At 48.8% G+C, this 24,961-nt stretch overlaps 1 protein-coding gene across 7 annotated transcripts in view; it reads right to left on the reverse strand.

The window, feature by feature from the left end:
• Positions 1-24,961, reverse strand: part of RAI1 (retinoic acid induced 1) — a 136,028-nt gene that overhangs the window by 105,070 nt on the left and 5,997 nt on the right. Inside the window, exons 1-2 of one of the 7 annotated variants that reach the window (XM_050967849.1) lie at positions 14,491-14,692; positions 11,832-12,144 (exon numbers count right to left, since the gene is read on the reverse strand). The exons of 4 other annotated variants lie outside the window; for them this stretch is intronic. The gene's annotated coding sequence lies outside the window, so the exon portion shown is untranslated. Of the gene's footprint in view, positions 1-5,129; positions 5,149-11,831; positions 12,145-14,490; positions 14,693-24,961 lie in introns of those variants that run through there. 2 more of the 7 variants (XM_050967847.1, XM_050967850.1) reach the window with 2 other exon arrangements.

Here is a 24,961-nt window from a genome sequence, read left to right on the forward strand (position 1 = left end):
CTGGAGGGATGGAGGGGGAGTGAAAGTGGGATGGGCTGCATATGGAGACCAGGACTGGGAGTTGGAGGGGAGAGGAGGCCAAGAAAGGAGACTGGGACGGAGCGCCGTGGTGCTGGACAAGGTGACTGGGAGTAGGAACCAGTGGCAGGCAGAAGGGAGGGGAGGCAAGAAGGTGCAGGGAGAGAACTGGGACTGGCTGGGCAGAGAGATGGGGAAAAGGAGCCAGGGAGCAGAGAACTAGGACAAGGAACTGGAGAGGGAGGACTGGGAAGATTAAGAGGAGCCTGCGGAGACTAGGACTAGGAGGCCAGAGACAGATCTGACAAGAGCCAAGAGGAGGGGACGGGGCTGATTAGGGACGAGATGTGGCTGGAGCGGGGAGCTGGAACTGGATGTGGGGAGTGGGGAGACTGGGCATGGCAGAGTTCGATTAGGACTCAGGGTATGTCTACATCTACAATTTTGCAGCGCTGGTTGTTACAGCTGTATTAGTACAGCTGTATAGGGCCAGCGCTGCAGAGTGGCCACACTTACAGCAACCAGCGCTGCAAGTGGTGTTAGATGTGGCCACACTGCAGCGCTGTTGGGCGGCTTCAAGGGGGGTTCGGGGAACGAGAGAGCAAACCGGGAAAGGAGACCAGCTTCGCCGCGGTTTGCTCTCGCGTTCCCCGAACCACCCTGCAAACCGCAGGGAAGGAGACCTGCTTGCTCGGGGGTTCGGGGAACGAGAGAGCAAACCGGGAAAGGAGACCAGCTTCGCCGCGGTTTGCTCTCGCGTTCCCCGAACCACCCTGCAAACCGCAGGGAAGGAGACCTGCTTGTTCGGGGAACGCGAGAGCAAACCGCGGCGAAGCTGGTCTCCTTTCCCGGTTTGCTCTCGCGTTCCCCGAACCACCTAGCAAACCGCAGGGAAGGAGACCTGCTTGCTCGGGGGTTCGGGGAACGCGAGAGCAAACCGGGGAAGGAGACCAGCTTCGCCGCGGTTTGCTCTCGCGTTCCCGGAACCACCCAGCAAACCTCAGGGAAGGAGACCTGCTTGCTCGGGGTTCGGGGAACGCGAGAGCAAGCCGGGGAAGGAGACCAGCTTGATTACCAGAGGCTTCCTCAGGTATGCTGGGATACCTGCTTATTCCACGGAGGTCAAGAAAAGCGCTGGTAAGTGTCTATACTTGATTACCAGCGCTGGATCCTCTACACCCGAGACAAAACGGGAGTACGGCCAGCGCTGAAAACAGGGAGTTGCAGCGCTGGTGGTGCCCTGCAGATGTGTACACCTCCTAAGTTGCAGCGCTGTAACCCCCTCACCAGCGCTGCAACTTTGTGATGTAGACAAGCCCTCGGAGTGAGCCTGAGGACTGGCTGCACAAGGAGACTGGGACTGGGATGAAAAAGCTTGAGGAGTGGAGACTGGGAGGGGCAGGCTAGGAGAATGGAACTGGGACAAGAGCCAACCCTGGGGAAGAGACAGGACTGGGCCAAGGACAGGCTGGAGGGGGCAAAGCAGAAGAGGTCAAGCTTGGGGGAAACAGGCAGAGACGTCTGTGCCCATTAGCACGTGCTCCTCTTCAGTCTCACCATTCCGCTGCTGTCAGTAAACATCTGTTAAACTCACTGGCAAAGGGTGTGACTTATCCCCTTCTTGTGCAGGTTCATGTAGAAGATGACAACCTACTACTGCTATAAGTTACTCTGCTAGCACAAGTTGCAGAGGTCTGTGTGGTGGATCTAAACCCTGCTGATGACCCATGTGGGTGTCAATATAATGCCACATGATTGAATTTCTGTTTTTTTTTTCCCAGTTTGATTTTTTTAAAACCTAGGAAATTACACACGCACGCAAACATTAAAAGAACATTATGAGGGTTGCAAAGACAAAAACACAAAAGTTAGGAAATGCCAAAATTAAAGGTGCCTTTGCAACCTTAATTTGGCACCCTTGTAAGCATGAGGAGTCTTTAATTACATGATCGCATATTATTTTTTCCACAGGACTTCTTCATTCAATGCCCAGGATGGATCTGCCCTGGGGATGAGTCAGGGTTGTGTAATGAAGGAGGCTGTTGTCTGTTGAATCCTGATTTATTTGCTGCAGAAGTGAAAAGGTCTGTAGTGACCGAGACAGGGGACTGCAGGAAGAGAAAGGCAGAACTCACTGTTAAGGCGGTTGAAAGCTGCCTTGGAGAACTGGATTCGATCCCTGCCTCTGCCACAGAATTTCTTTGTGATTCTGAGCAAGTCCCTTAAACCAAACTTTTCAGAGGTGGTCACTGATTGTGTGCACTTCATTTTCTGGGTGCCCAACTTGACACCTGGGGTCTGATTTGCAGACTTGCTGAGCGCTCACAACTGGAGCTGGGCTTTGAACACACAGAGCTAAGGACTCTGAAAAACCAGGGCTTAAGTGTCTCAAATTGGCCACACAAAATTAGTGGAAATCGTTTACCTTAATCTCTCTGTGCCTCAATTCCCTAACTGTAAAATGGGTATAATACCATCCCCCGGTCACAGGGATATTGTGAAGATAAATCCACTAACATCTAAAACACAGTCAGATACTACTGTGATGAGCACCAGAGAAAAAGCCCATGAGAAAATGAATAATTCTGTCTTCAGAGCTGGGTCTGAATAGCATGCAGTATGTAAGGCCTGGGGCCAGATATTGAACAATAAGGAGAAAACCAAGTATTGATCAGCTGCTTATTAAGTGAGTACTGTCCATTCTGTGCACTGAATGAGGCAGGGGTCCTGTGGAAAAAAACAGTACATGATCACATACTTAAAGACTGTATTGTAATGCATACAAACAAAGGGGCTGGATTAATGTTGCACAAGCAACTTTCATACTAGCATTTCCTTATTTTCGAGTGCTAGACTTTGCAATCTCAATAAGGGTTAACAACAATAAACAATCCCAGTCTTTTCAACCTCTCTTCATAGGAGAGTTTGTCCATGTCCCTAATCCTTCTCTGAACCCTTTCTAATTCTGCCATGGATTAGTCCATTCTAAATCCTTCTGAAGATGGGGTAACCAGTACTGCACCCAGACGAGGCCCTACCAACTTCCGCTTTGGTGCTCTCTTAAGACTCCCCTCAAAGGCCGAGCCAGCCCCTTGGTGGTCTTTCCGCCATGTCTTTTATGCAAACCAGCCTCTGACAACAATTGTATTATGCAAATAACCCCCCTTGCACATAGGGGAGGGAAGCAGGGACGGTTTGTAGAGTGGCAGTTAAACTGCCATAACGGATTTTCTTGCTTACTATTAACCCACGGAAAATCACTGTGGGGAGAGGGTGGGACGGGGGGCATTTGGAGGGATTTGAGCCCTGCGACTCATCTGGGTCCCGCTCAGCTGCCATATCATACCACACGATTCCTTTAGTTTCTAAAAAAGTCCTAGTGAGTTATGCCCATGTCTTTATTGCTATTAGTTAATGTCTGTAAAGCCTTAGGTAAGTGCTCAGATACCATTGTAATATATGTGCAGGAGGGATGGATGGTTAGGCCAAGTCAGCAGCTCTCAGAAAGCGGCCCACAGAACAGTTAGCCGTGAACCTGTGGAGAGCTGATTTCACTGCCTAACCTTCCAGTTGGTTCTTTGGGCCTGCAAGCTCTTTCTTGTAAAGAAGAGCCTTGGTATCTATAGAAGCCACTGGAAACAAAGAGGAGCAGCCAGTCTTGTAACCTGCAGTAGGGGCAGGTCTATACTTAAAATACTGCAGCACGTTAGTGAAGACACTATCTACACCGACAACAGGGGCTCTCCTGTTGGTGCGGGTAACCCACCTCCCTGAGAGGCAGTAGCTATGTCGATGGGAGAATTCTCCCATCAACTTAGCACTGTCTACACCGGGGGGGTTAGGTTGATTTAACTGTGTTGCTTAGGGGGTGGATTTTTCACACCCCGGAGCAACATAGTTATACTGACCTGACTTCCTAGTGTGGACCTGGCCTAGAAGTCACCTCTACAGAATACAAGGAGGAGAGAAAACAGGAACCACCTTAAGGGACCAGAGCCACCAGCTGAACAGTTAAAGATGACTAAATACTTTCCTGACATATATTATTTTTCCATGTAAGCAATTGCTGTTATTGCCCCTGGGGTTTTGCACAATCACTGGGAGAGGAGGTTGTTCAGATGATTGTAAATGAGGGAGGAGGTGAACATGTCAGTGTGAAAAGAAGGCAGGTGTCCAAAAAAAGTCTCTGCCTCCAGTAAAATGTGGTCCACTCTATGAAAACACTTGAGAACCCTGTTGTGGGTATTAGGAAATAGTCCCACACGGCCATGCTTTCCACTTCCCTTCCTCCAGATGGAGGACTGAATGGGAATCCCTTTAGGACCTATCCACACCACATGCCAGAGGAATGACAAGCGCACTCTCTCGCCAGCCCCTCGGGCTAAGCATGTTGCCTCCACAACTCTTCTAGCATCTGCTGCCTCAGGGGGCAAGAGAGCGAAACTAGGAACTGAACCCAGGTTATGCTTTATGGCAACAAAGATGTAAAGGCTGCCATTCAGCCTCTCTCTCTCTCTGGACGTTTCATGCAGAGCAGCTGGTCTTTGATGCAGCAGGAGCATCACACGGAAGACCGGGTGGTTAAATTCCCAAGTGTTTTTATTACTGACGCTCAGACAGGGGCATCAGGCTCAACCCTGAATCATTTTTAATGTGATGATCGATGGCAGGACACAAAACAACACAGGACTAACATGGATCCTATTGTGCTTTCTATACCAGTCCAATGATATTGCGGGTAAAACATTGGCCACTACAGACACCAGCTAATCTGCGAAAGTGCTGGATCCAGGCTAGATGTTCAAAACTGTCAGCTCTCAAAGCAGTCTGCTGCTGCTTGAGCTAAAAAAGAATCTATGTTAGATGTAGTGGCAGGTCTTAAAGTTTCTGTGGGCCATTAGACGGCAGTGCTAGTCATACAGTGAGCAGGCATCCAGCAGAGAACAGTGCTGACGCATATGCACCTAGCCGCTATATAGCCATTCGTTAGCATTACCTAAATATATAGCACCATGCAAAGAGCAGCCTCCCTTTAGCAACATACCTCCTCCCCACCACACTCTGCCCTTAGAAGAATGACTTCAGCTCTTTTGCAGTATAACAGTGCTCACATTCATTCAAGGCGCACTGATGGCAAACGACGTTGCTAGGCGTAACTATACGCCGTATCTGGGACGCGTTCCTGTACTTTTGGGTGGCTCATCTTCATCGGGCCTCATGAATTCGTAAGGCAACCTCTGCCCACAGCTGCTTCTACAACCACAATAAAATTCCCCTGCTCTCCTAACAGATAGGTAAAGAACAGTGTACCAGAGTGGTTCACACTCAGATCTCTCTTAAATCGCTTTCAGACAACTTATTCTGTGCCTTGGGATGAAAGGGAATGCATACAAAATGCCTTGTGCACCAGTGATCACCAGCTGTGTAATGCCCCGGGGGGTCCCTACCAGCCAGTGTGAATTAGAGCAGCCCCTAAGGCTGGTTGTGTGTACTCTAAAGACTGAATTTTAAACCACTTTTGCCCTGCCATCTTGGGCCAGACCCAAAGATCTGAGCCTGAGAGATGAGGGGCACACATCTGGCACAATCCCCTAGTGCCATGGCTTACTTTACGCTCACACAGCACAGACAAGGACTTGGTTTTTAAGACATCACCTGAAAGACCTGCACACACAATCAACTTCCTGGAACTCACTTGATCTGTTTCAAAAAATTGGAAGGGCTCAGTTGATCCTCCTGGGATTCCAAACTGGGATTCCAGGAAATCTAGGTGCCTTCAGTGGAGCTATTTCCAATGAGCATCACTGTAATGAGAAAAGAACCGTGCCCTCTGAGGCCATGTCTACATCTAAAGTTTTGCAGCGCTGGTTGTTACAGCTGTATTAGTACAGCTGTATAGGGCCAGCGCTGCAGAGTGGCCACACTTACAGCAACTAGCGCTGCAAGTGGTGTTAGATGTGGCCACACTGCAGCGCTGTTGGGCGGCTTCAAGGGGGGTTCCGGGAACGCGAGAGCAAACCGGGAAAGGAGACCAGCTTCGCCGCGGTTTGCTCTCTCGTTCCCGGAGCCACCCAGCAAACCGCAGGGAAGGAGACCTGCTTGCTCTGGGCTCTGGGAACGAGAGAGCAAACCGGGAAAGGAGACCCGCTTCGCCGCGGTTTGCTCTCTCGTTCCCGGAGCCACCCAGCAAACCGCAGGGAAGGAGACCTGCTTGCTCTGGGTTCTGGGAACGAGAGAGCAAACCGGGAAAGGAGACCCGCTTCGCCGCGGTTTGCTCTCGCGTTCCCGGAGCCACCCAGCAAACCGCAGGGAAGGAGACCTGCTTGCTCTGGGCTCTGGGAACGAGAGAGCAAACCGGGAAAGGAGACCCGCTTCGCCGCGGTTTGCTCTCTCGTTCCCGGAGCCACCCAGCAAACCGCAGGGAAGGAGACCTGCTTGCTCTGGGCTCCGGGAACGCGAGAGCAAACCGGGAAAGGAGACCCGCTTCGCCGCGGTTTGCTCTCTCGTTCCCGGAGCCACCCAGCAAACCGCAGGGAAGGAGACCTGCTTGCTCTGGGCTCTGGGAACGAGAGAGCAAACCGGGAAAGGAGACCCGCTTCGCCGCGGTTTGCTCTCGCGTTCCCGGAGCCACCCAGCAAACCGCAGGGAAGGAGACCTGCTTGCTCTGGGCTCTGGGAACGAGAGAGCAAACCGGGAAAGGAGACCCGCTTCGCCGCGGTTTGCTCTCTCGTTCCCGGAGCCACCCAGCAAACCGCAGGGAAGGAGACCTGCTTGCTCGGGGCTCCGGGAACGAGAGAGCAAACCGGGAAAGGAGACCAGCTTGATTACCAGAGGCTTCCTCCTTCCACGGAGGTCAAGAAAAGCGCTGGTAAGTGTCTACATTGGATTACCAGCGCTGGATCACCAGCGCTGGATCCTCTACACCCGAGACAAAACGGGAGTACGGCCAGCGCTGCAAACAGGGAGTTGCAGCGCTGGTGGTGCCCTGCAGATGTGTACACCTTCAAAGTTGCAGCGCTGTAACTCCCTCACCAGCGCTGCAACTTTCTGATGTAGACAAGCCCTGAGGTATTCAGTCATAAGCCTTTGACCACTAAGCCTTCCCTCCAGTTCTGTCCGTTCTTTTATCTCCCTTCAGTCCATCGAAGTCTGTCGCTATTCCCTCCATTCCCACACCAGCCTTATCTCATTCCCTTTTCCACTATGATCGGGTCTTTGATTGCGTGATCACACAACTATAATGAGACAAATATTTATTTTGCAGCTATCGCTTAATCAGGCTGAAGGTATAGAAATATTTCATATACTAATCAGAGTATCTTCAGTAATCAGGATAGTAAATAACTCGGGTAAATTAACACAGGAGAACTTGCATATCAGGTTTTAGCCTTACACATATGAACATTAAAGACTAATTTCCCTCCAGATTTGGGCCTGATCCTAAAAGGTGCTGCGTCCTAGCTCCCATAGATGTTGGTGAGAGCTGCGAGTACTCAGCCCCGGACAGGATCAGACATTGGTGAGGCGTATTTAGTCATGCAGACGTTATGCTTTGTTTTCTGTGTACTGCACCTTTGCATCTCCGAGGACTGTGCTGTTTGCATTCGTTTCACTGCAGACTGTCACTGAAGACACACTGGGGCAGGTTTTGTCCCCTGCTCTGGTCTCCACATGCCACTCTGGCAGTGACTAGGGACCATACAGGAAACTAGCCAGAGGAAAAGTCCTCCTGCACTCGCATAGTGCAGGGCAGCCATATGCAGCCCTGCGCTGCACTCCTTGTAAGCCCTAGTGGAGGGGCCACGCTGGAGGTGGGGTTGCGAGGGGACAGGTCCATAGCACATGGCACTAAGGAGATTCTGGGCTGTGATGCAGCCTACAGCCACTCAGGATGGGTTAACGTAAGTTAGAGCAACTGAGCGTTCTTCATGGGAGCCAGGGAGTCTCTCCGCATTGAATCCTTCGGGTGAGACCTGAAACAGATAACCTGCCGGCTCCACACGGACATTAATGATCAAAAATGACACTTTCTGTAAGTGTAGGGGCTGCCCAGGTCAAAATGCACCCCACCCCCCACCTCCAAAGTGTGCAGTTTGCTGTGAACAGGCCGAAGCCTTTTAAACCATAAGTGGCTGCAGTCCTGAGGCTATTCCTATAACTACAGAGGGCTGTATTCTGCTGTTCTCACTCAGTCACAACTCCCACAGAGCACAAACCAGGTCGGGACTTAAGGATTTTGCCCCTAGTGTGTGAAATGTTTTGGGATCCTTGTGAATAAACAGTACTAGATGAATGGGGGATATTAGGATAATGATGACTATAAATGTAATTAGTGCAGGAAGCTCCTGAGTGGATTTCAAACGACATCGCAAATCCTTGTGTGAAAACAAGCCTCTGCATTGTGGTCTGGTCTTGTTGGTCAACACGAGTCCCCACTGAGCTATCTGACCAAAATCTACCCAGGCATTCTTTAATGTGCCTTCTTTATCTCGAATTTTCCCACACACTGTCACATTCCCACTGTCTGGAAAACCTAACCATAGAACTACAGATGTGCAACTGTCTGTCCAGAGTGTCATTCAAAAGAACCCTTCACTACAGCCCAGACACGCTATCCCGCAATCTTAACTAATACATCCTGGGGCCCTCAAGGAGTTGATAGAAGTATACAGTTCCTCTTCTCTACAGCTGCAGTCCTTTAGAGACGGTATCTAGACTCAACAATAGACCTGCTGTTGCTTTCAAGAAAGAACCTCTTCAGCCAGACTGAGCTAAATTCTGCCCTCGGTTACACCCGGGTGATTCTATGAAAGTTCAGGAGGGTTGCCAGGGTAGAACCGAAAGCAGAATCTGGCCCTTTGGAGACAGTGTCTGTAGTTTCACCTTGTGCAACAGCCTCAGAGAAATCTGGGAAACTGGCTGGAACTGAACCACTTTGGGGACAAGGCAAGCAGAGAGGAGCAGGTAATAAGATTTCTAACTGGTGCTGGTAGAAAGAAGGAAGTAATATAACAGTTTAATTAATCTGTGCCTATTAGCGTTATTAAAGAAAACAGGGAGCGACTGGAGATTTACCTCCGAGAATATCATCAAATGGGGAAACATCGGCAGGGAATTATGTGTCTCAGTGCCCAGTTTAAATACCAGCATGGAAGTGTGGTGTTACTGACAGGTAGTGCTCAAATGCCATACTGCTTAGAAGTCATTAGCTGGGGAAACAGAGAGACAGAGAATGGAGGAGGGGGGCAAGGGAGAAACAGAGAAGGAAGGAAAGGAATTAATTTAATAATTTAATTAAAAATGATCTTTAGAGTCTGCTTCTTGATTGGTGTGGCTCTGGGGCTTGGCAGAGCTGCAGAACAGTATGGAAGGAAAATCAAGGTTGCTGGGGCTTTTTGAAGCTGATTAAAAAAAATAAGCACTTTTCATGTGCAGGAAGATAAATCCCCATTTTCTCAGTCTCAAGACAATCCAGTTATTTACTGACAGTTTTACTGTGAAATAAAGGGTTTTAAGCTTCTTTCTACTTGATGTCTCCATAGCCTGAATATTATTAGATCCCACCCTGGTGCAGACCGAGTTTTGGTTAATAAATTGAATGTCATTAGACAGGAAAGCCTTCTACTGAATGCTGCGATTTTTTATATTTTTTTTCTGTTGTTGCAAGTCAGGCTGTAAGTAGGTGGCAAGAATCAAAAGAGAGGAAGTGTGCTTGGCAAACGGGGGAACTCAAAGAAAACATTTCAGTTGGGCTCGGGTTCAGCACGTGGAGGTTTGTTTTGCCAGTGTGATACTCAGCTGAATCTCAATTTGGACAGACTGAGCGTCTCTCCCGTCCAGTAATGTCCCCCCAAAGCTGGGAGCTGGTGCCTACTCTCTCTAAAAGTTGAGCATTTGTAGAGTTGGTGTAAAATTGTGGATCCCTCACTTAAAGCATCTTTCTATAAATGCTCCTGCTTTTCTCAGAACCCAAAATCAAAACAGAGCTTCACTATAATTGCCAATGCACTGCCGCCCTAGGAACTCAGCCTAAACCACACCCAGCACCAACTGACAGCAGCAGAAACGGTGGAACTATTAACCTAGTTACGGCACTAAAGGTGTGACACAGCTGGGAAAAGAATGGTCTTTATTGCCTGGTGCTAGTCACATGACAAAGGACAGCGTTACCCACTGCACATCAATATCTATTGGCTCCAAAGGAAAAGGCACAGTTGGGACCAACCGCATCCTTTCTTACTGGCAGTCACTTAAACCAAGGCCCTGACCCTCGATAGTGAGATACGTTACTATGATCTTTACTGATCGCATCTGGCACCACCTGGGCATCCACACAGCTACTGCTCATATAGTCTCTCTTCATGGCAGGGCCCGGCTTAGGGTACGAAATGGGATGGATTTTCTGGGAAAAAGTCTCCTCTTTAGCTGATCCAAATTCTTCATCAGAAATGTTGAGGGATTGCACCCAGGACTTTACAGGGTGGGCCATTTAATATTAAGGATTTAAAAAACAAACACTCAGCTTGAGTGTATGGACCCGATTCTTGGATCCACGACAGCCCTTTGGGGCTGCAGAACTAGTGAATCTGCCCAGCCCTGCCATGGCTTTTCTCCTTAAACTAAGGTTTCATCTCCCACAATGCAACACTCCCTATGCACACAGGAAATGAATCAGCTGGTAGGCAGTACCAAAGGAGTCACTAGAACCCTCTTCCCCTTTGCCCCTCCGGAGACAAAACCCACTTCTTCCCATCAATCTCCTCTCCAGAAGCTGAGGAGAGCACTGCTTTTTCCCTCGAGAATCCAGGCCCTCCACATGGCTTTCCCTGTCACTTACTCACCTATTTTTATAGTCTGGCCACTGTGCATTTGTATTATAGCAGACACTCGCGCAAGTGAACTACAGGAGGTGAAATGCATCAAACCACTCAAAGTTAATTCAGGCAAGCGAGCTGGCCAAGAGCGGTATCAGTTGTTTGGGAGCAAGTGCTTGGTCAGTTACTGGGGGCATTCGCCTACCTGCTGCAGGAAAAAACAACTGGCAACTATACACACAGACCTCTAATTCTGGGCCAAACCCTGATGCAACAGCAACAAACGTGTAAAAGAAGCCAAATCCCACAAATTTAGGGATTAAGGAAAGATCTTTGGATCTTTGGGATCTGGGCTCAGCTGTCTGAGTGTGGCAGCAAGTCCAGAAGAAACCAAGAATCAAATCCTGCCCTGACCTATACCCATGATTGTGATTTTAACTTGCGTAAAAAGCATAAGAGCCTCAGGCAAGCCTTTTAAAAAATAAATACTTAAAGCTGGAGGATGGGGAGAGGGATAGGAGAGGAAGATCAAACAGTGACTGGGGAAAGAAGTGGAAAGGAGAGTCTGCTCAGTGAACAGGACTTGGGGAGGAAGTGAAAGGAGCCCATAGGTTAGGGGACTGGGAGGAAGTGACTGTCAGGAGTTGGGAACAGTCTGTTTTGGGACACTGGGGCAGAGATCAGGGAGGCCAACAGGAAGCAGAACTGGCTGGGAGGAAGTGTTCAGGGAGTAGGATTGAGAGGAAGGCTCCTTTGGGGGTGGGGAGGAAGAGAGCATGAGTAGTGGGGGACTGAAGAAGAGACTGTGCTAGGAGCGTCATTGTTTTTGGATGGCCCCTGCAATACTGCTGGGTTTGGGCCCTATCTGTTTTCTGCACAAAAAGTGCTAGGTTCCCAAAAGTGCTTTTTCTCTGGTGAATGAAAACAAAACGAATAATTGCACAAAGCGAGTAGCGTTAATTAGCAGCAGATGGCTTGCAGTGACTGGTACCTTCATACCTGTGCACCCCTACTTAACAGCCTTGCACTTGGAGGTGCTCCCAGATTCTGCTGCTTTCGCCAGCTGAACAATTGCAGATCTGCGAGAAGCCCAGATACTGTAGCAGAGACAGCAGCTCCCCGAGCTGCTTTAGGGAAATCCAGTTTACAGCCAAGGCAAGGCATGCGGAGTCATTAATCTAGGTCTTCTGCCAACAGGGATGGCTTTGCATTAGCGCCGGGCCCCTTTGTAGTTCAGACAATCAGCCGTATTCAAACAGCGCGAGATAACACTGCAGAAAGCTGAGACCACTGCAGCTCATTCCTCCTGTAACTTGGGGGAGAGGATTTACAGGGGAAATAGCATTGCATTAATGGGACTGCTCAGTAGTCTGCACAGACGCTGGCGGATAATGTCTTTGCAAACTAACTGCAATAAATTAATTAAATTAATCTACTATGCTGTGCTTTTCCCCACCCAACAGGAAATTCAAGGATGATCGGGGCTTGCCTTATCCTCCATAGCCTATGAAAGAATCTGATCTTACTTTCTCCGAGTTTCTGAGGCACTGAATTGCAAAGTACCACCTGCCTCACTAAACTAATCACCAGCCTGGTGGTTTAGATCACATCAGTTTTACATGTAATTAAGACTGTCCAGGAGGGCATGCAGCTGCTTACATGGTTGTTCCCTCTATACAGCAACCGTGCCTCCTGCTCAGATAGGTGCAATTAAACAAGCCTGTTCACAGTCATTAAGCATTAATGCACCTCATTAGCATAAGAACTGGAAGAAGCTTTGATGCAGGGAACCCCGCAGGAGAAAGCGATAGAGAGAGACATACACATAGACAGAAAGGCAAAGGGCTGGCCCAGTATTTCCTTGTAGCACCAATCAGCCATTCTGGGTCCATTTCTCCAAAGCAATGAGCCATACCACGGCTCCCTCCCCAGAAATGCGACTGGGTTTTCTCCTCCCCTCCCCCTTTCTAAATTATGCTGGTGGGGAAAAAAAAAATGTTGGGACATTAACCGAGTGAATCCATTAATAAGCTGAACTCTCTGTTGGCTTTGACACTACACATTAAAGCTTTAAAGAGACAGTGCCCCAGACATTGGAGACAGGTCAGGGACAACGGTGCTAACAAAGAAGCATTGTTGCCATCAGGGAGTACAATCCCTGGCAGGTCCAGTTCTCGTTGGAGTTATGTTTTTCATACACAAAGAGCAGCTCTATATTTTCAGTCTGAATGACTTATTTGATGTTAAGGAAAAAGAGGAAAGAAAGAACCAAAGCAAAGATTTCACTGGAGAGAGCACAGTGTGTGCGCGCCCTCAGTAACAAGCTGCGGAATTTGGAAGGCACAATGGCTGCTGTCTCTGCAACACAGGCGGCGTGCTCTGAAATTTACAGCAGTGACGGTATCACAGTGTGAGAGTAGCATACACCTCTGAGAGTAAGGTACAGTTGGTGAGTGGGGACTTAGATTTACTTAGCTTACTTAAACGTCAAGTTCTCGTTATTATGTTTTTGTCCAGGGTCTAGCTAGCACAACAGGGCTCGGCTCTGCTCTCTAGGCACTACTGTGATACAACAATGAACAACAACAATCTGCCTAAGTAGATTGGAATCTTCTTAAGGCAGCGACCATGTCTTCCTTTGTGTTTGTACAACACTTGGCACCAATGGAACCACTCTGGACATAGGCGCCGACTCCGTGGGTGCTCCAGGGCTGGAACATCCATGGGGAAAAAATGGTGGGTGCTGAGCACCCACTAGCAGCCAGCTCTTCCCCTCCTCCACCAGTGCCTCCCGCCCACCAGCGGCCCCACCGATCAGCACCTCCCCCTCCCTCCCAGCACTTCCTGCCCGCTGCGGATCAGCTGTTCCGTGGCATGCAGGAGGTGCTGGGGGGAGGGAGGAGCGAGGGAGGGACGTGCTCAGGGGAGGAACAGGGTGGGAAGAGGCAGGGCAGGATGGGGGTTTGGGGGAAGAGGTGGAGTGGGGGCAGAGGCGGGGAGGCTGAGCACCCCTCGGTAGATTAGAAAGCTGTCGCTGCTGGCTCTGGACACCAGCACAATGCCAGTAAGTAATAATTCCTCCACCTCGGCAGTTCCCCACCGGCCACAGACACAGAGATTCCCAGTACAACTCCAGAGGCGCTTCAACCAGAATCCCAAACTCAGTCTGGGAGGGACTGATCTCTCTACAGTGGTCGTAACTGGAAACCAAAACTGAACTCTGGCACAGGGCCTTGCAAAATCTAGATGCACAACTCAAATGTCACACTCGGTGCCTTGATCCATCAAGGGATGAGTCCAATACACGGGCAGGGAGGTAAATTAGAGATCCAAATATCATGATTTCCCCCCCTACTGAATCTTTATCATGGGCCAAACGAGGACCCCACTTTGAAGTCGGACTTGAAATCCAGGTCTGAAATGTCCAACTGTGGCTCCTATATTATAAAACCTTTGCACAGCGCTGAATCATAGCAATTAAAGCTGAAACCTATGAAATCACCTATCCCATCTAGAGAACAGCGCAGGCTTGTTCCCTACAGAATATTCTCTGACTCAGTTTTAAATGACCCAAGTGTCCACACATTCACCTCATTCCTGGGAAGTGGCACACAGCTTAACCAGCTCTCACCAGTGGACAATATTTCCTAAGACTCACCTTGTACTTTTCTTTCCTATTCCTCATTCCATTGCTGCTCGTCATGTCCCCTTGTACCAGTCTCTTCCTCCTTGGCACTTAAATCCTCCAGCTCTAGACAGTTATCATATTTCCCTTAGTCATCTGGCCAAGCTATGCACATTGATAACAGCACTTTCCCTTCTCTAGCACCTCCTATCTCGGGGTCTCCAAGCATTTTGCAAACGTTAACTGAATCAGTCTTGCAACCCCCTCGTGCAGTAGGTTAGTATTTCATCATCCCCACGTTAGAGATGGGAGACGCTCAGGCATGGACTGGTTACAGGCCGGATCCTGCTAAGTTCTGGGTCACCTCAACTCCCACTGGACACAATGTGAACTGAGGGCACTTTGCATTTTATAGGATCTGCTCTTAAGTGACCTGAGATCACACTGGGAGTGAGTGGCAGAGCCAGATCTACACCTGAACCACAAGACCATCTCCCCTCCTTAAGAACCTGACCAAAAGCCCATCAAAATCATTGGCAAGGTTCTCATTGACTCCAGTGGATCAGATCAGGCCCTGACTTGGGTTAATGCAGCTTTTTTGGGACTAATCAACCAGCAAGCTGGGCTTTTAACCAGCAGTGGGCTGGGAGAAGGACTGATGCCAACGATGATCCTTGGTGAACCCAGCATAGCATTGCTCCCCAATTCCTCCCCAGCTGCCTTTTGTTATTGCAATTGGAAAATCACCCTCTCCGCCATTGTCTGGACCGAGGCTGGCTCGCATCTGAGCACTGCAGTGCCCAGCCCGCTGTACTGTTGAGAACGGGACAGGAGATGCTTCGGGTTTCACTGAAGGCAACTTCAATGGCACATGGAGGAAAAAGCCTTGAAAATCCACACCCCTCCTCTCCCTCCCACCCCTCAAAAAGCAGAGACGGTCTTTGTTATTAAACCAATGCCTCCTTCCTATAGCTCTGCCTAAAGTGAGGAAATTTCTTGCCAGTAGCAGCCGTCCCAGGGCTGTGACATTGCTGTAATGGTTGGCACTCAGCTCTCTCTCTCTGGCAGCAGCAGTGTCTTTTTGTCATTATTGGCTGTGATTGCAGGGGGTGCAAGCCAGCTCTCTTGAGCCAGCGCTGACACAAGAGCTGCCTCCTCCTCTCCCCTCCCTCGAGGGCAGGTCGTCCAGGAGAGGAGGGGGCGAATGAGGGAGTCCGTCTGCTGCTACTTCCCCTCTGTGAGCTCCACATGCCCAAGCCCACATGGATAGGTAGGAGTCCCAAAGGGGCAGCTGGGACGCTCATTAGGAAAGTAGTGACAGATGCATTCACTATTATAAGGGGGATGTGGGTAGCTATGAGAACTAAAAAAAAAAAAGAAGCCTCACAGTTTTAACACTGTCAGATCCTTTTTGAAAGTGTGCTGTAAAGCAAGAGGGGTTGGGGAAATCTCTCCCGTGCCCGCACTTCCTCCGTCTAACGTAACTTGCAGTCCAGACCAGTATTTACCATGTACCCACCAGCAGTGCATCCAGCATTGACCATCCCACTGTGGAATACCACCAGCCCTTGCTGCTTGAGTTAGGTTTTTTTTAATGGGACTGTGTTGCATCCCCAATCCCCTCCCCACACATTGCCCCAGGTGCATCCAAGCCTCTCCCAAGCAAGGTCACTGGCACAAAGACCAGCCATAAAACCAGAGATACCGAGGTGCAGCTCAGAGAGACGACAGGTCCCAGCATGAGACGCACCTTCTGGATCTCAGCAGAGGCTGCTGGGATTGCACAGGAGCATCGCGTGCTGAGACCTGTCGGCTCTACAGGCTCCAGCAATGTGTTATATAAGGGGATGGTCACAGGTCACATTGTATAACTTCAGAGTCTGTGCTTGGCCCGCCGCTGTGCTCTGGCCACCTCTGCATTGCCCAGAGCACGACTGAGAGAAGAGCCAGATCAGACCCACCTAATGCTGTTAAGAGAACAGCTCTAGTGATAACCAGAGTACAACAGATGCTGCACCTGCAAGACAACTCCAACACAACACAAGAGTCGGAATTCACATCGCAACCGCAACAGCAAAGACCCTTCTACAAACAGCAGCAAGAAGCTGGGATCAAAACACTGCTTCCCAAAACTCTCTTCCAGCACACCTATTGCCTTCACAGATTTTGTTTTTAATTATTATTATTCTACGACACAGAGCGCTGCTAATACCTAATGCAAGAGGGCTATTGACAGCTGCAATCATGTCTCCTGATCTTCTCTGCTCCTGCTTTTTAAAATAGGCTAAGACTTTCAAACCCAACTGTGGGGACTTTTCCCCTCGAACTCCCAACAGGAGCTGTGGGGTTAAATGCCCTAGTTGCCTTCAAATTGCAATCAGAATCCATAAACCTAGGTATAAAAAGCAAAAATCTCCCCACTTGTGAAATTCTAGCCGGCCCCCAGATGCCTTCCAACAACCCCAAATGAGCCAGGCCTATTGTGTGCATAAATCTCCGCACAGGGCCCACACGCCTCTGCGCTATTGATAAAGTGAAACGAGTCTTAAATATTTAATGAGCGAATAAACCTGTTAAGAGGATATGATTAACTGCATGCCACAGCTCTGCATTTAAGCTATCCCCACCGTACCTTTACGGGGGTCTTATTTTTAAGGGAAATCAGCAGCAGCAGCTGTTAGTAGCAAGAGGCCATGGAATGTGTGTGCTGTACCAACAAGAATGCTAACACAATACTCCACTTTGGAGGCATAAATATGCCAGGCCAGTGTACGTTATTAAGTGGGGGGAAGGGTGGGGCCTTACTGACTCACACTGATACCAAAAGAGAAAAAAAATAAACCCTAGAACTGAAGAGATTCTACAAGAGGTGGCAGGAGCCAGCCTGCCGGTTAGAGAAAATGTCTGAACTCTGTGCACCATTTAGTTTTGATCTCTAAATGGGAGAAAGGAGGCTCTTGTGGTCAAAGCACCAGAGCAAGAATCAAGAGACCTTAGTTCCATTTCCAACTGTATCACAGACCTTCTGCGTGACCACAGGCGAGTCACTTGGGTCATAAACTGCCCTTACTCCAACTCTGTGAGAGACGGCTGGAGTCTTGTTTGCATAGGGTGTAAATCAGGGAAGTATTTGGTCTTTGATCTCGCTCTGCTTTACTTGCATCCTATTCTGCAATGAACGCCAAGGATCAGAATCTGTAGTATAAAATGGGATCACACCACGGACCAAACTCACAGGGGGCTTTGGCTCAACTAAACGGTGTTTGTAAAGCACAATAAGATCATGAGATGGAAGAGTTTATAAGCAAAGTATTGTTATTATCAATGTCTTTTTACATTATTTTTATGCATTAAGATTATTTTGATTATTATTATTATTACTGGAACTAGGGGAACTCTGCAAAAAAGTCTCCATAAACCTTCACTCAAATTTCTACATAAATGAAATTCGGTTGCACTTGTGCCACTTTTGTGTTTACATTCTCTGAATATTGATGCCAATGCGTTTATCAGCAGGAATATTCACCAAAACAGTTATTTTTTTGAACAGGGATTGCAGGATATTTGGAGAAAGTGGATTTAAAATTCTTACCTGCAAGTACTCGCACCAGAAACCTGACTCTAAGAGTTACACTCATCCAATCAGGAAACAGAAACATAGCATGTGACCTAAGAAGCCAATTAAAACACCGCTAATTTCTGAAATTGCATATTCACAATGTACGCCTCACAAAAAAGCGAACGTCAAGAATTATTTGCAGAAATTATCTAGAGAATAATTGTGAACAACAAATACAATTGGGGGAACTCAGAAAGTCATTTTGAATAATGAATGCAACTGGAGGAAAGCACAAACGACTTGTGAAGAGAAAAGAAGTGAAATTCATTGAATAAATTGTTACGAATTATTCATGCAGCATTAATTATTATAAGATGCCAGTGCCCAGATGCTAAGACAGATAGATCGATCCCACAACATTCTTGGTACTGTACAAAACACAGAAGAATACACACACCACAGCTTCAAGATGTATAGTATTTTTCATGCAAACTCTAATCCAAAACGCTTTCCAGAATTAACAGTAACAGCAAGATAAATTACGTATTGCAGGCAAGGGGGAAATTATTTGCAAACCAATGGCAAGTTAATGAAGCAACAAGATACAGGAAGGCTGCTCCAGGTGACAGATGCTCTTGCACCAAAAGCAGTTTGGTTGCGTTTAGGGACCAAATGTAGAGAAGCAGAATGACGCTGAGGTCCCTGAGACAGGCTGGGCTGAGAGGGTTTAAAAACAAAGAAGACATTTCGGGACTGGGTCTTTACATGAACAGGGGAGCCAATGCTGGCGTTTGAGATTGGGGTGAAATGACAGAGTCCTGGTTTTGCTTGAGAGAGCGGGCTATGCCATTCTGCATGTGCTGGAGGCTGGATAGCTGGAACTCAGGGCAGCCTCAGAATACAGAGTTGGACGAGTAAGAGAAGAGAAAGGTAAAAAGCAGAAGGCCGGTGTGACAGATTCAGCCATTTCCTGCAGTATCCCGGACAAACCTTATTAAATTAAGTTAAACCTTATCAAATTATGTTTAAGCATTTTAGGAGTGCACTGTATTGAAAATGAAAATATTTATGTACGATTGTGGGATTATCTAGAACATCTCTGGGGGGGGAGACATGACTAATGTAAACCCCGGAAGTGTTCTGAGTCTTTTAACCAATGGTGCCAGACACGAACGAACCCTTTGCTGAGTGGGGTTCCTAGGAAATACATGGGAGGAGGGGAATACAAATGCTCACTTCCAGACCAGACATGCCAAACCCGTGAAAAAAAGAGAGAAATTGGGCTTGGTTTTGGGTTAATTGGCTTGTGCATTGCTTGTTGGTTAGTTTTTGGCTTGTAGCTTGTTTGGTTTGTAATTTGTTGGTTGCTGTAGCTTGTTGCGTCTTTTTTTTGATTGGCTCCCGGCAAGCAGTGGCAAGAGGGGGAGAGTGCCAGAGGTGCACAGCGGGCCCACCACAGTCCCAGATTGCATGCTGGGGGGAAGAGGGAGGGAAATCTAGTCACAAATAGTGTTGGGGTTCTTAGGGACTGGCTTGTTTTGAACTGAGATTAGCTTGATTTTTGGCTTACTGTGAAAGTCGGGGTGCGTATTTGCCGTGTGAAAATTGGCAACTGTGCTCCAGACCCAACCTTTTGAAGCTATGTCCGGAGGAGTTAACCCATCGTCTGTTCCCAGGGTCCCAAGATTAAAGGCCCAACCTGTATAAAGCAGTGACTCTCAGATTCGGGGGGGGGGGGGGGGGATTGTTCTGAGCAAAAGGTGTTGTGAACTTGTAACCACAGAAAAACCTCTGGGTAGGGTTTGAAGGACTGATCACCTGCCAGAGACCACGTCAGCGTTAGGATGATCTCTGGTAAACTTATTAACATGTGTGCAGGTTCTTGTATTGGTTTTAATATGTTTTCTCTGTAATGCTTTCACTTGAAGAATACATGTGCTTGCTTAGAGAGCGCTGAGTGGTAACTGCTAACTGTGGGCAATTACGCTGCTTATAGTCTCTGGGGAGAAAGCCAAGCAGGCCTGTGTTGGCTGTCCGGCTCGCTGGGGACCTCAGTGTCAGCAGGGAGCTATGCAGTCTGGAAAAACCTGTCAGGAGGGAGAGACACACAGGTCTCTACACAAGAGAGGTGACAGCTTAGGAGCTGGGAGCCTAAAGTGGGTGTCATTGCTGGACCATGGAAAGGGAGAACCTGTGGGACTGCCCTGACCTGTGACAGATGGCCAAGTGGGTAAGGCTTCAGCCTAGGACTTGGGAAACCAGGGTACAATTCCCTGATCTGCTACAGACTCCCTATGTGACCTTGGGCAAGTCACTTAGGCCTAGAGCTTCAGAGGTATTCTGGCACCTAACTCCAATTGATTTCAATAGGAGTAAGGCCCCTACATATCTCTGAGGAGCTGGGCCTTAATCCCTCAGTTCCCCCACCTGCCTAATGGGGATAATGGCACTGACCTACTTCACAGGGCACGTGAAGATATATACTTAAAGACTGCGAGGCACTCAGATACTTTGATGATGAGGGGCATGGTAGTCAGATGAGATTTTGTCAGATCCCAGCACTGCTCTGTACTTCCCGCTGTATCAGGCTGAGTCAAATCCCCGGCTTCATCATATAAGTGGTTAGAGCAACCTTCCAACCTGTTTTAATGTGTCTGCAGTGGGGAAGGGCGGAGCAGCCAGAGGCAGGCAGCTTAGCCTGACCTGTCCATTTCGCTAGGAATCAAACGCTAGGGGCTTAGTTTGATTTTATTATACAGTGGTTTTTGTACTGCCTTCACCCGGCTCGGCTGCTGAATCCCCAGGGGGGCTGGTCTGTGCTGATGGGGAGGTAGGCCTGAAATAGGGAGCAGGGTGGTAGAGGGGCAGTGTAAAGGCAGACGGAGCTGTGAGAAGGCAGGCATTTCATGGAGGCAGCTGAGGAAGGAAGGTGGGACTGGAGCCTGCCATTTGGGGACCAGTTGAGAGGAGAGGCACAGGGTATGAAGGGGGCCCTGGGCATGAGAATGAGTTGGGACGAGCTGTTAGGGTACACGGCTGCAGAGGACACGGTGTGAATTCAGAACTGCTGCTAGGTTAGGGAAGGTTGAGGGTGTGTAGAGAAAAGGGCAAAAGGAGGGGGGGCATGTTGGGAGGAAGGCGGCTGCACTCAGGAGCTGGGGGCACTGTCACGACAGCCATGCCAAAGCTAGTCGGCTGGAACAGCTGACTGGCGCCAGTGCATCGCTAGGCTGATTGGAGAAACAGCATCTGTCAGTCACCAGCCAAGTGGATCAGTTAATTTGCACTGCCGCCTCCCACCTCTCCTTCTCTCGATTGCTTTCATTACTGCTAAAACCACTATAATGTGCCTTTCATTCCTTTGTGTTTCCCTGTCTTTTTCACCCCTTCTTCTGCGCTGCTCTGCTGGAAAAAATACCAATGAGGGGTCCCGGCTTTTGACCAAAGGGCTAGTACATCCTCACTCAGAATAGGGGATTGGAGAACAGTGGCCTAAGCTGACAGGGCTTGTCCATCCTGAAAAGGATTAAATGTCTTTTAAAGGTCTCCGTGGACCTCCCCAGCAGGTGGCAATGAACACCATTGAGCCTCACAAAGGCTGACAGGTCCATGTGGCTTGGTTAACGCCATCGATAATAGCACTGGTGGCGTGTTTCCCTGGCAGGCAGAGTGAACCAAGAGCAGCCAAGATGGCAAGAAGTGACCAAAGTGTAGCCTGACAAGGCCCAGGCTTGTTCTTACATTTAACATGGAGGTCTGGCCCTTGCAGACTACATGACCCAGCATGCAATGCTCCGACTGGATCCAAGTGAAAGTCCCCTGGCTGAAGATGGAGCACTGAATGCTTGGAGCCCCATTCTCTGTGTAGGAACCCCACTGCTGTGTCAAAGATGGGAATTCTGCAATTGGCGCCCTATTTTTGCAAAGCTCTTTGCTAGTGGTTCACTTTCCCTCTGCTGGGCAAAGCCTGTTGGTACAGGGCGGATCACGGGTAACACTATCTGAGGATACGGACTTCGACAGGTATTACTGCTGTAATCAAGTGTGAGAACACGGGAGTGCTGGGCTGATAGGAGACTGGTTTTATTTCCAAGTGACATGAATGTCTTACCCCAGCCAACACAACAGGGGTTGGCTACCACTGCACCTTCCCTTTCTTGTGAAAAATCAAGTGCAACAAAATAAAGTCAACCAAAACCACCCACCACAAACCAACGCTGGTAGTTACCAAGGGACACAAATAGAAACGGCCAGGGTGGAGGCCATCAAGAACTATTGCACCATCTCTGAATCTCAGGGGTTTTCTGATCACACAGACACTTCTTGAGAGCCAAACAATTCTTTTGGCTGTGATCTGGCTGGCTACGGCGGCAGGTCTGCCACCTGGGGCCTACCTTCACTGTTCTTGTCATTGTCGGTAAACTAGAGGGGCAAGTGTTACTTTGGTGAGTGCATGGGCACCTACAACACCATTCTGAACATCCTAAAGAGAAAGCCCAGCTTTTTCTGGTTTGCTTCAACTGTCTTTTGTTCCTCCAGCAGCACTGAACCTCAGGGTGGGTTATCATGTATGACACTAATGTGGACAGTACAGTCATTTGGCTGGCCACTTGCCAGCCATTCTCTTCCACTTGCAAAAGGGGTTTCTCCTCCTCTAATTTCCTGGTGTATAGCTCTTTTGCAGCTACTTCAGGGTACACGCTCGTTGGCTCTAGAAGCTTGCTACAGCAGATGCAGGCATTACGGTGTTTGTCCTTCAGCTCATAAGTCTCTGAACTGGTGATCCCAATAAAGCATTGCGAGATCTGCTTTCATTGGAACTAGTCCAAGTATCTTTTATTTGTACCAACTTTTGATAAGTGTGCACAGAAAGGGCTTGGCATAATGTGCTTGGCCTGATGCATCAAAAAGAACGGTTGAAATTTGCCATTCATGAATCGAGGGCCACGCATCTGGAATCCCATGTTGAGCAAACTACATTTTTATACTGTGGTGTGGCTTTGTTACTTGATGTGTAGTGCAACAGACCAAATTTTTTAAAAGTTGAATAGCCCACTAATAAGAGGTAATCCTTCCTACTTAGTTCCCACTGACCCCAACCTTGGACTGAGGGCAACTAGGAATCTCACTGTGGCTTCAACGGCTCTTTTTGCATGCTCTTTTCTGTGTTTATTGCCATTTCATATTTGGACACATTATCTGGTCACAGTAGGTCATCTCAGACTCTGTTCTTACACTTCTCCATACCCAAGTAGGCATTGGGGATGACTCTTAGTATTTTCAGATTCACTTTTCACCTCTTTCGGCAGAGCCAAACAGTGTCCCCTGGAAGGAAAGTGACACTGCACCTGATCAAGGCTCACAGAAGATGCCGCATGGGGAAGGGGAAAAAAAAAAATCAGCATCTTTTCCTTTTCTTTTCAAAGAAAAAAATCAACGGAAAAGCTTCCAAAGATGGAAAATCATGCCAGGGAGACAGAGAGCATCCCAAACTCAATGGGCTCTCCTGATGTCTCTTGCAGTAGGAATGCCCAAATGGATTAACCTCAGCAACAGCTTGGTGGCTATGGTGTTTGCATAATAAAACAAACAATTTTATACTTCAAATAGTGCCTTTAATCCAAGGCGCTCAAAGCCTTACAATGGTGGGTAGCTATCATCATCCCTGGTTTGCTGATGGGGAAGCTGAGGCCTGGCACTGTTAACTGAGTGGTCCAAAGTCACAGCGTGAGTCAGCAGGAAAACCAGGGAGCAGAACCCTCGCGTCCTGATGTTGTAACCATCAGACTAGGCTGCCCATGCTTTGAGATCTCAACAGATGATTGGCTGAATTTCCCCTCACTTCCACTCTGGGAATCCAGCTCAGCTCCTCACGAAGCACCATCTTCGGTCGGTCTCTCTCTCTAGACTGAGTCCTTGCTTTGCTACCAGACGGGCCCACTTACTCTATGCCATTGCGTAGTGCCCCTCTCCTGCCCACGCGCTCGTCAGCTGGGGAGGGCAGACGGTCACCAGGACTGCCAGATTTCCCTCCGCATCCCACAGAACCCTTCTCTGTTGTGACACAAGCGGCTTGCGTCAGCTTCGCCGTGGCTGGAAACAGCAGGGCTGACAATGACATTTGCTGCCGAGCGCCTGACATTGAACTCAGCCAGTTAGAACATCGGGTGTCTCGCTGGCAGGAGCAACCGCTCGGCTTCAACACCGCCAGCCAGCGTGGGGACAGGGGAGGGAGGGGAATGAAAAAGCAGAAGCGGCAGCCAGACAGCTGCCTCCTCCTCCTCCTTTTGTGCAGAAATGTGTTTTTGTTTGTCAGTCAAACAGATTGTTTCCCCCTTCCTCACAGGCCAATTGTTTCTGCTGCCACGAGATAAGGGATTGAAAAGGGCTATATTTTGATGGTTCTGAATCTGGGACCTCAGAATTGGAGGGTAGACATTGAGGGGGAGGAGATTCATGTTCAAATTGTCCCTTTTTTCCCTTTCTCCCTCCTTCTCCTGCCTGGAAGCTGCTTCTGCCTCCCAGCTCTCCTGCTATTAAATCTCCACATCTCTGGTGCACTCAGGAGGTTTATGCAATTTCGTCCTCTTTGCACCAGCTGCCGAGAAGAGTCCTTCTGTCACCTCGCTGGTCTCTCGCCATGGCTCCTCCCTCCATTCTCCCACTGAAAAATACCAGCAGAGCAGAGCTGGACCCACTGCAGACATACATCAAAGGGCGAGGCCTTGGTGAGGTTTTCCCCCATGGTGAAGATTCTGTGCAGGAAGCTCCTAGGAGGGTCAATGCCCTCAATGGGCTTGGACAGTAAATGGAGACGTGGAAATAAACTAGTTGGTAGGAACAAGACTTCATCCCAAGAAGATCAGGACTAGCAAAAGGCCAGCCTAGCACAGGCCACCAAAACAGTGTTGACATCCAAGTTCAGCTGGAGGAAGTGTCTTCTGC

Source organism: Gopherus flavomarginatus, chromosome 9 (assembly GCF_025201925.1).
Source record: "Gopherus flavomarginatus isolate rGopFla2 chromosome 9, rGopFla2.mat.asm, whole genome shotgun sequence".
NCBI classification, from domain to species: domain Eukaryota; kingdom Metazoa; phylum Chordata; order Testudines; family Testudinidae; genus Gopherus; species Gopherus flavomarginatus.